General features: G+C 47.5%; 1 non-coding gene across 1 annotated transcript; it reads left to right on the top strand.

Annotated features, from left to right (window-relative positions):
- The first annotated feature begins 10,164 nt into the window (after positions 1-10,164).
- On the top strand, positions 10,165-10,268 carry LOC132530956 (U6 spliceosomal RNA). Its single transcript, XR_009543962.1, has one exon. It is a non-coding gene; the product is annotated as a U6 spliceosomal RNA (small nuclear RNA).
- The last annotated feature ends 615 nt before the right edge of the window (positions 10,269-10,883 follow it).

Here is a 10,883-nt window from a genome sequence, read left to right as displayed (position 1 = left end):
TGAGATCAAAAGCAGAAGCCACACAGGGGCGTCCCCGGCCGTCCAGTGCTTGGGACTCCAGGCTCTCACTGCTGTGGGCCCGGGCTTGATCCCCGGTGGGGGAGCTAAGATCCTGTAGGCCGTGAGGCACAGCCAAAATTAAAACTAAAAATAAAATAACATTAAGGAGGAGCCACATGAAACCAGAATCCCTCAGTTCCCTTCCCCTCTCTCTACCAAATTCTTCTCAAAAACAGCAGGGCTTTTTTGTTCTTTTTTTTGTTATTTTTCAAATATTTCTCATTTCTGGTGTTTTTCTAGACTACTCACATGCCACCCAGGGCCGCTTGGTGTCTTCTTGTTTTCTGATTGGAATCTTTTTTCCCACTGGCTGGGCTGTGGGAAGCCCAGGAAGTTGAGGGGAGGCCATGCTTTGGGCTGGTGACCAGCCCGACGGGAGCCCTCTGGCCCCCTCCCTGGGGCCGCACCCCACGCTGCCTGTGTGCCCTGGGGAACACGGGACCCGGCTATCGGAAGCAAACATGATTTCTGTGGTTATTGTTTTCATTACATTCAAAATGTGAGAAATAATTTTTAAAACAGAATTTGGTAAAGTTGGACTAACAACAATCACTAAAATGTGTATATTTATTCATATTTCAAATTTTCATTATATACTACCTGATATTTTAGAAGATAGTACCTTATCGCTAAGAAATACCCTTCAAGTCAGGGTTCATCCCGTCTGTGATCGCCTACCGAGGGGCAGCTTCTCTGGGCTGTACAAGTCCATGGAGAAAAGTGGTAGGAAAATCAGACCACAGAAAGGCGGGCGCTGCTTTGGTTTCATTTTGTTTGTAAATTAGACTCAAGATTAGATTTTTATGTCTCTAAGACCAAAACTAATGTCTCTGTCCTCTGGTCACATCAAGACCCAGAATGAAAACACAGTTCAGTACACATGGACGTGCTTTCATGCTTAGTTATAAATGGTGGCCACTGCTTCCAGGCAGCCCCCCTGGATGTGTCAGGACTTTCACCACACAGTCTGCTGACACGCAGCCGGGAGGGTACTGTGCTGTGGCCGCCCCTTCCCACGCCCCCCACCCCAGATCTAAGACAGAGCCTCACTGTGCAGCTTCCAGACCAAGACAACACTGACCACACCGCCAGCTCTGCCCTCTGGGCCCACATCTGCAAACTGGCCGCTCCTCTCCAGCAGTCTGCTCAAGGTAGCACCAAACAGAGAAAAGCAAACACAGAAGCAAGCTGTCAGGTTCAGCACGCCTTGAACACACAGTGCTGTTATTAGGATGCCTCCATATTTTTCCTCGCTGGAAGCCGCTCGCTCATACCCATCCTGAAAGAAGCAACAGCAAACGACGGGGTGGGGCGGGGGGGGGGGGAAGAAAGCATTTCCCGACCCCATGCAGTGTGCATTCACGTGTGGACAGTTATATGGATTCTGTGTGAAGCATATTGAATCCACCCATTATTATAGCCCAAGAAACTGCGCTTTCCTTTTATTCCTCTAGAGCATCAGTAATCACACCTGGCACAAACTGGGCCTAAACCCGGGAAGTCTGGGGCTGAAGGAGAGCGCATGGCTGGAGGGGTGCCTCCCGGAAGCGGGTGAGGATTCAGTTCTCCCGCCTGTCCCCCCCCCCGGGCGGGCTGCTCACTGCTGTGGACACGAGAGCACTCACGAGCCCCTGAGCCTGCTTCCTGGTCTGCAACACCAGTGACTCAGAGAAGGACTTGCAGGAGATGCTTGTCTGGTGTCTGTAACACCATCGGCCTCACTAGCTGCCGCCTCCCTCTCAATGCTAATAACAGATGCAATATTTGTCACCAGGCTGTGCCTTCCCTCCCTTGCCTGCATCCTGGGAGGATTGGGAAGATGGGGACAGAGGCCAGGAGGCCGCGGTCTCATGGGGAAGTCCCTTCAGGAGGCCGGGCCCCAAGGGTTACCTTGGGGCCACAGTTTCGGACCCCACAGGGATGGTGACAAGGACATGTCCCTCCGCAGTGGCAGCCGCAGGCCCCACACGGCCTCACCTGGTGCTCACAGCGGCTCTAGAGAACGCGGTGTAACGGTTGTCGTCACCGGTTGATTTGTGGGGACACAGGCCCTAGAGCTGGTGAGACAAGTGCCCAGTGTCACAGCTCCCAGTGGTGGCCCTAGGCTAGGCCCCGGGGCTTCATCCTCTCTTTCTGCGTTGCTTCTCCTGGTGAGGCCAGAACAGCTGAAGCAAAGTACAGGGCGACCGCCTGCCCCGCGGGCGAGCTCTGGCGAGGTGGGCGCACGGCAAGGCTTGGGGGCGCCAGCAGTGGGGGGCAAGTCGGGCTCCCTCAGCACGGGTGCCCCTCACACTGGGATGAGACAGATGCCTGAACGCCCTGCCTGCCGTCTGCCTCTGTACACACGATACAGCAAACACCGAGGCAGAAACAAACACAGCCTTTTATCCCTCCTGGGGAACAGCTGTTTGACAAATTGCTTTCCTTGGGAAAGTACTCAGGCTTACGGGAGGACACACAATAATTAGAAGACGCGGTACCTGCCTTTGAGGCTCTTACAGAGCTCAAACAGCTAAAGAATGTAAGTGGAAGAAGGGCAATTTCAGCCCCAGCTTAGGAGGAGCTAATGGGTGGAGGGAATGCATCCTGGAAGGCTTCCTGGAAGGGGTGATGGATTTGTGGGCAAGAAGGGGAGGGAAAGGCAGTGAGTCAACCCAGTCTCAGAGGAGGGACTTCGCCTGTCATCCAAAGGCAAGTGGAGCAGTAAAGGAAGCTAGCAAACGTTTTAGCTAGAAGAGTGGACAAAACGTGCTTTGGTTTGCACGGATACCCTCTGAAGGCCCGCTGTGATGCCGGGAGCAGTTTCTCCTAATTGCTGAACCGGGTCTTGGGTAGCGGAGGGGAGAAGCATCTCCTTGCGTCTCTGAACACGCAGAGCAGAGCCATGCAGAGCGGAGCCGGGCAGCTTCGGAATCGCTGCCTGTGTTGGTCCCCCCAGCTGGAGCCAAGGCCGGGGTCCTGGGCCCCTCCCTTGGGCTGGGGCCTCAGGCTCACACGACCTCTGGTGTTTTACAGGCAACTTTGCTGGATGCTCAGTGGGGATAGGGTCAAGCCTGTCATCCTTGCGGCCCAGGAGCTGCAGGCCCCGAAGGGCGGCCAGGAGCTTCCTACAAGGGTGGTGGCCTTTGCTGCAGTATCTGGTGCAGAAGTAAGGAGTCCCGCTAACCTTGGCTCTGAGTTTGGCTGCAAACTCAACTTTGCAAGGACCTTTTTTCCCCAGATGGGTTGTCCTTAGTCATCTGCGCTTCTAAGAATCTGAAATCTTCACATTTCCACGTACACAATATGGGAAAATGGGAGCAAAATAAAGGAACAATGAGGCATATGAAGGTTTTGGAAAACCTGGTCTTGCAATCTTTTTAAATTTGAAATTTTGCAGTTCTTATTCGTTAGAAAAGTGAACAGGGTGTCTCCCCAGTGCACAGATTAAATATTACAAAGTGCTCCCAGGAGCTGGGGCCTTGGCTTCTAAGAGAGCGTTGGTGTCACATTGGTACCCGCCATGGAGCTCCCCGCTTCTCTCCTTGTGTGCAGGAAATGGATCAGCGGACTGAAGAGGAGACCTTGACCGTCCATGATTCAATCATGTCTTGCTGCGTTTCTGTAATTATTGGAGTTGGTTTAACCCAAAGAAAGAGAATATTCTGAAGACATTCAGCCAAATTCTTATGGGCAGGACAGCCGGCCAAGGGAGGCTCTGATCTCCTGGGAGCTGTCACTTGCGGGAGGGACAGGAGCTGCGTTTGCATTTCCGAGGCCAGACCACACTTTTCCCATATATTGCCATTTCCCCAACTATTTGCCCTGATTAAAGGAGGGTAGAAAATTACTTACGCCCCTGAATTGCAACAACAAAGGCTGGGTTTCTCTTTTCAATCAAAACAGCACGGCTGCCTGATTCAAATGCTAATAGCGGGGGTCTGAATTGGCCACTAAAAGAGGGAGACACTTTTCTCTGCAAATGACCAGAAAGTCACTCCATTGCCCAAGAATCTGCAGGACCCTTCCAGCTGGACGTCTGTGAAATTGCTTCATGGGAAACCTCCCGGAGGTGGTCTCGGGCTGCAGCCTGCTTAGGGTGCAGCTTCTGGGGAAGGGAAGAGGACCTTCAATTTGAGCAAAGCTCTGACCCAAGGAACAGGATCTCTGCGGAAACGCCCCTTCTCCCTGTTGCACATCCAGGAAGAGGGGAACACCTCTGAAGCAGCTTTGGAATTCTTTGTTGGAAAAGGTGGCAGTTTGAGGGTTGGCTGCCATCATCCTAATTCGTCCTGATTCCGAGGTGGCCTCGATCCCATTGGCTTTAAGGAGAAAAGGAGGTGTCTCCTCAGCTGCTGTGGCCGCATCCCCCCAGGCCCTCCCACCAGGCAGCCCAGTGCTCTGCTTGCTTGCGGGGGTAGCTGGAGACAGCCAGGCTTCGGCCGATGATCCAGGTTCCAGCCCTGCCGCTTGCTCGGGCCGTGACCAGGCTCTGCCCTGTGTGCCCCTTGCACGCTGCGTCCTCAGGAGTGCGGTCTTAGGGCAGAGAGGGACCAGCGCCTACCTCCCCACTCAGGTGAGGGGCTGTGCACACACACGCATGGGGGCCCGGGCCAGACTGACTGCAGCTCCACGCTAGCCCGGCCCTGACCAGGTGGGCTAGCGCTCCCGCCCGAGTGCCCTTCCACGTCACAGCCGCTCCTGCGACACCAGACGCCGCGCCACGTGTGGGCGCCTGCGCTGTGGGACTCGGGAACCCGGCAGGCGAGGCATCGGGGGGATGACACAGAGGTTTTCAAAACTTCTCTCCTCAGTCTCTATGCCTCGCTGCCATTATCACAGTATGTGTCTTTTCAACGTTTGCTTTTTCACCTTACCCACCAATCACGCAGTCGTGCACATGTAGACTTTGCACCCACCCCGTGCCCAGCTGGGGCGCCTTGCTCGCCGAGGGCTACACCCTCGAGCCCCTGGTGCATTGGCTGGACTTGGCTCTATTCTGGAATCTTGCGTGTTTGGTGGGAGCAACGCTGATTTTAGATCTGCATGAGTTAAGAGGCTTTAACAATTTGCAGCCCCAAGGGAGCTGTTACATGATCCTCCAAGATAGCCATCCCTTTCTCTCCTCTCTACCCTCCCCCGCTACAGTCCCGGCAACCTCAAAGGACAGGGGTTACTTCTGTTTACTTTTCAGATTTACACTGTGCTGGTTACTTTCTTATGGATTATTTATGACGCTTCTTTTACTGGGAAATAGTACTGAAACCATATTGTGGAGTGACAGTTCTTTCATATACCTGTGAAAACACCATGAATATGACTGTGCAAAAGGTATTCAGAATAGGCATTCATGCATGTGTTAGAAAGGGACCTACCTCCTGGAGAACTGCATGTTAGCAAGGGAAGTAGAACACATCTGACGTAAGTGACCAAGATACCTTTTACTTCGAGAATCCTTCTCGTCTGATTTACACATAGTCTTGTTCTGAAAGAAATGTTTTATTTTTATTTTTTATGTTCATGTCTTACCTCCAAGGCTAGACTTTAAGACTGTCTAAAAGGGCACTTATCCCTCTTTATATTTCTAATGCACAGATTCACGTATTACACACAGTCAGTGTGCCCTGCATTGTTGTGATAGGGAAGGACCCTTGTCTTCTATTACAAGTTAATCACTAAAGGGATGTTGCCAATAAGCTTAAATTATACATAGTGGCCCATCTTTGGGAACCCTGCCTTGCAGGTCATGAGCATTAAGCTAAAATACCTTGTTTAGCTCACAGGAAACATTATGACCAGGCCCATCTGTGAATGACTGCAGGAAGGAAGAAATTAACACATTCCCTCCTGAGGTGGACCAGAACCAGGAAGTGTTTGACTTTACTCCCTCCCCTTTTAGTATAAAAGAAGCCGGAATTGTAACTCAGGCAACATGGTTCTTTGGGACACGAGTCCACCACCTTCTCCGTCTGCTGGCTTCCTGAATAAAGTCACTGTTCCTTGTCCCAACAGCTCGTCTCTCAATTTATTGGCCTGTCGTGCAGAGCAGTACAGCTTGGACTCGGTAACGTTGTTTCTTATGATGAGTAAACCCAGCAGTTATTCTCCATACTTTACATTTATAATGCTTTTGGATGCATGTCAAAATATTCTCGGTATGCTATGAATACTTAGACTTCTCTGCCTTGGCCTTCCAGTGTAAATTAGTTGGCAAGACAACACTGATGCCATTGGACAGCAAAAACATCTGAAAGACAGCTAGATCCCCAGGCTAAGATTGGTACACACAAAAAGATATTATTTAGCATAGCATAATTAAGGGTGGTATCAAGTGCAGTATTTGAGACAATAGTTTAAAAATCCAAAAGTAGTGATGTAAATTACATCACTGTAAGTGCAGAAGATGAGGAGAAATTTAAAAAAAAAGAACATAGAAATAGCTGGAAAGCTAGAGTAGTCCCATGGGATAGAATTTCAGATTAGAGAAAATTCCAAACAGATGAAAATAAACCAAGAAACAAGTAGGACCAGCAAGGCAGAAGAATGGAAGGACTAAGAAATCAATGGCATAGTGTTGCGTTTTCAAACCCTAAGACCTTGGTGAGGAAACTTCATGGGTAACTCAGAACTCATTCTCATTCAGTGCTCCAAGGAAGGAGCTCTGTGATCATGAAACAGCCTTTAATTTCATGTCTGCCGGATCGAATCAGCACCAGTGGTCACAGCCAGGTGCATTGATTCAGGATTTCTCAAGTTTGTCTAATCGTCACAGGAATTCACTGAGAAGCTTGATAACAATATAGATTCCTGGGTCCCAACACAGACCAGCTAAATCAGAGTCTTCAGGCAAAGGCCTAGAACTGCACGTTCCACCAGGGGCCCCCAGTGACCACTGGGGTCCAGCACATTTGGGGGACACTCGTTCAGCCAAGGATGACTCAGGAAGAGAAACCGGAAGTAAGGAAAGAGATGGGTCCATCTTTCAGACAGCCCCAGAGCATGTGCCTACGACCCACCATTATAGTCTTTGCTTAAAGAATCAGATGTAAAGCTAGACTATACTAGCGATAGGACAAGATTCGTTTTACACATGAAAGGCATTAGTAAGTGTGTGTGTGTGTTTCCAGTTTACTTGTCCCCCTGGGGTGGTGGTATCTGGTCCCTAGATTTCTAGACGTGTATATTCATGGCATTTTACAGTCTGAATGAGTCTCTACAAAGATCATCTTCTCAAACTCCCTCATTGGACAGACAAGAGACGCACCTGTGTGCTTGTAAGTTTGCACATCTGTGCATATAACAGTGCATATTATAGGTGTGGGTCTTTGACCCTTTTCTGAGTTTAGGGGAATTCTGGAGGCTACACCCTTAACCTATAGCCTGTAAATGAATTAAACAGAGTCCAATGCTAGCTTTCATAATCCATGACAGTAAGCCTTTGGAAGAAAGTTTGTTCATTAAATTCCACAAGTTTCAAGAATTCACATGCTCGCTAAGAAGCTCAAATATGGCTCAGGTTATCCTAACGTGACCTCAACATGCTTTTGGGAAACTGAGCCAATATATCTGGCTTTGAGTCCAGATCAGTAAAGATAGCCCCTGTAGGAACACCTATAGGACGGGAACCTTTGCTCAGCCCTCAGCCAGGCTTTGTGGGTACTCTCACGATAAAGAAAAGCATTTGTCTGTGACCTTCCTTTTCTTCTTCTCCACTACCACCTCAGGCCTTCTCTCAGGCTGAACCAGCTGAATCCACATGGGGCCCAGTGTGGAAGGAGGCGGACGGGAGGGAGGGCGGCGGGGCGGGAAGTGTGGAGGGGTCCAGCAGAGAGTGAAGGACACACACGCACACAACTCACCTTCTCTGGGCCTCGGGGTCACTTGTCTGCAGTTTCTCGCTGTTCACACTTTTCCCTCCGCTCTGTAAGCCGAGAAAGAAGGCCCTTAGAGGGAAATGTGAGATATCTTTTTACGAATATCCTTCAATGCCACAGTTTATTAACACTGTCAGCCGAGCTGTGTCCCTCCAATTTCCACCACAATGTACAAAGTGGGAAACTTGCCTCACCGTTTTGTACCAGGCCAAGGGGCAAGGTCCCCTGTAATTTAAGGCTAAGATTCCAAATGCAGCCCAGGGTGGCCAAGACCCAAATTTCAGTAATAACTTTCATCCCCGGTTTTAAGAGGTGTGCCTCTTCTCTCTGGTTTCATGATGCCAGAACCTATCTCTGAATTATGATGGTGTCACTGTGTCTTATGCAGAACGACAGCAGCTGTGTTTGGTCTCTTGTTCTCTGGTTAAGTATGAATGCAGTGTATCAGATCTATAACAGTATTGACGACTTCCTGCTTATTTGTTTTGGTTCCTCTCATTGCTGGTTCTACAAGCATTCCGAGCACCAGGTGCAGGCGCCTCACGGCCATCTGCCCGGTGTCAGTGTGGAGTCACTGCCGGGCCCGGTGGGTGGCCAGGACTCTCGCTTGGTAGCCTCACTGCTGGCTGCCCACCCAACACCTGTCACCCATTTTCTTCCTTACTAAGAGTACCCTGGTATTGCTCTGGGGTACAAGGTACCCAGATGAAGAAAACTTCATAGTACAGGAGATGCTCAGGGAAACTGGTTAGTTGTGATCCTCTTGTGCTAACCCGCTGCACCTGGGACTCAGGACCAGGTCAGCCTGTCTGGTTTTGCTCAGTCCCTTCCCTCTCAAACTGGCCCAAATTCCTGGAGCCAAATGTATGCTCTGTCTAACCTCGGGATCAGTGTATTTGCCAGAAAGCATCCTGTCTCTCCCACCCCAGTAGGCCTATCCTTCCAGTCCTCCAGGCAAAACAAAAGTAAAGGTTTTCAAATATTTTATTTCCTTGTTTTAGTCTAGAATTTTTTGTATCTCAGAGTTTATAAACATTCTCAAATATGTCTAGATATTGCAATCTAGATCTTAGGTCACTTAACGTGCTTTCCCTTTATGACCTGTATTCATTTTCTCAACCCATTTTGAAATTTTGCCTGCACTGAAGGGATCAAATCAGTCACCTCCATTTCCAGAAACTTGCTCTTGTTCACAAATGTTTCATGGGCTTACCCACTTTAATCAGAGTACCATCCAATCCGCTGCCATATCTGTATAAGAGCTTAGTTGGATTTCTTCCAATCTTCAGCTGCAGAGAACTCATTTGCCTACGGTTTCTGTCTCAAATGATTTCTAATTCATAACAAGCTTGTCAACTGGCTTATGAAGAGGATGCTTTCCCACAGGTTCTGCACATCTTAAACAATATCACTGGACCGTCCAAGGGAATCAAAAATGCCAAATTCTGTTGAACCGTTTTCTGTGCTTGGAAACACATACTGACTATTGATTATATTTGCAGTTAGCACTGTCGTTTTGTTTTCATTCTATCTTTACTAGTAATGCTAATATACTGAAGAAAAATAGAACTAAGGCTATTTTTATCTTGGAATCTATGATATCCCCAGGTAAAGTTGAGAGGGAATTGTCTTTTTAACTCTAAGGTTTTTCTAACTGTTTAATTTGAAAAAATTTCAAACTTATACAAGAGTACAAGAATCGTACAATGAACTCCCATAAGTCCTTCAGCTAGATGTATCAATTGTAAACATACTTCATTTTGTGTCACATAAAATGCATGTTTTATGTCTCCCTTTCTCTCTCTTTACATATGTTTTTATATGTATACATGTATGTACATGTACATATAATTATACTATTATTATTATTAGTTCACCATTTAAGAGAAAGTTACAGGCATAATGACCGTTTACTCCTAAATATTTCATCATATAGTTCCCAATAAAAACGTCATTCTCTTATATAACCTCAGTAAAATGACCAAATTTAAGACCTGAATATTGCTATAACGGTATTATCTAATTTACATCCTAAATTTCACCAATTGCTCCAATACACTGGTAAAGTTATAATGTTTTAAGGACATGTAGAAATTTAGTCAACATAGACAAGCGGATGTTAACTTGCTTTTGAAAATGAATCTATTCAATATATTATAAAGATAAAAAAATCTATGTGAGAAACAGAGTCTATGGTGAGAAACAGACTCAATCAACAAGAATTATTTAAGTATTCAAAAAACTATTGGAAGGATCACTTTGGCAATACATATACTAAAACGAAACAATGCAGAGAAGATTAGCATGGCCCCTGCACAAGATGATACACAAATTCTTGAGATGTTCAATATTTTTTTCAGAAAGGGAAAGAAATGGTTGAGTGTTATGGACTGAATTATGTTCCCCCCAAGTCCTTATGTTGAAGCCTTAACCCTCAATGTAATATATTTGGAGATAGAGCCTTTAAAATAGTAAGTAAGGTTACATAAGGGTGGGGCCCTAACCCAATAGGACCAGTGCTCTTCTGGGAGGAGGAAGAGACACCAGGGGTGCTCTCACACAAAGGAAGGACCATGTGAGGACCCAGGGAGAGGGAAGCCCTTTGTAAGCCAGGAAGAGATCTCTCACCAGGAACCCAACCATGCTGGCACTTTGACCTTGGACTTCCAGCCTCCAGAACTGTGAGACATAAACTTCTGTGGTTTAAGCTACCCCATCTGTGGAATTTTGCTATGGCAACTCTAGCAGTTTAATTCACTGGGTAAAAATAGAGGTAAAAATCATAGACCATCCTTCTCATGAGATTCTTAAATTAGATTTGATGGTTAAAGCAAACATTATAACACTTAACACTACCTGATGTAGTGCTCCATGTGTATAGAGGAAATACTTAAGACAATTTTATTTAAAAAGTAGAAAAGGGTTAAAGGTACCCAAGTGGGAGTAAACATTCAATACTTCACTCAAAAT

This window comes from Lagenorhynchus albirostris, chromosome 12, assembly GCF_949774975.1.
Source record: "Lagenorhynchus albirostris chromosome 12, mLagAlb1.1, whole genome shotgun sequence".
In the NCBI taxonomy this organism is placed as follows: Eukaryota; Metazoa; Chordata; class Mammalia; order Artiodactyla; family Delphinidae; genus Lagenorhynchus; species Lagenorhynchus albirostris.
This window is presented reverse-complemented; position numbering and strand designations above follow the sequence as displayed.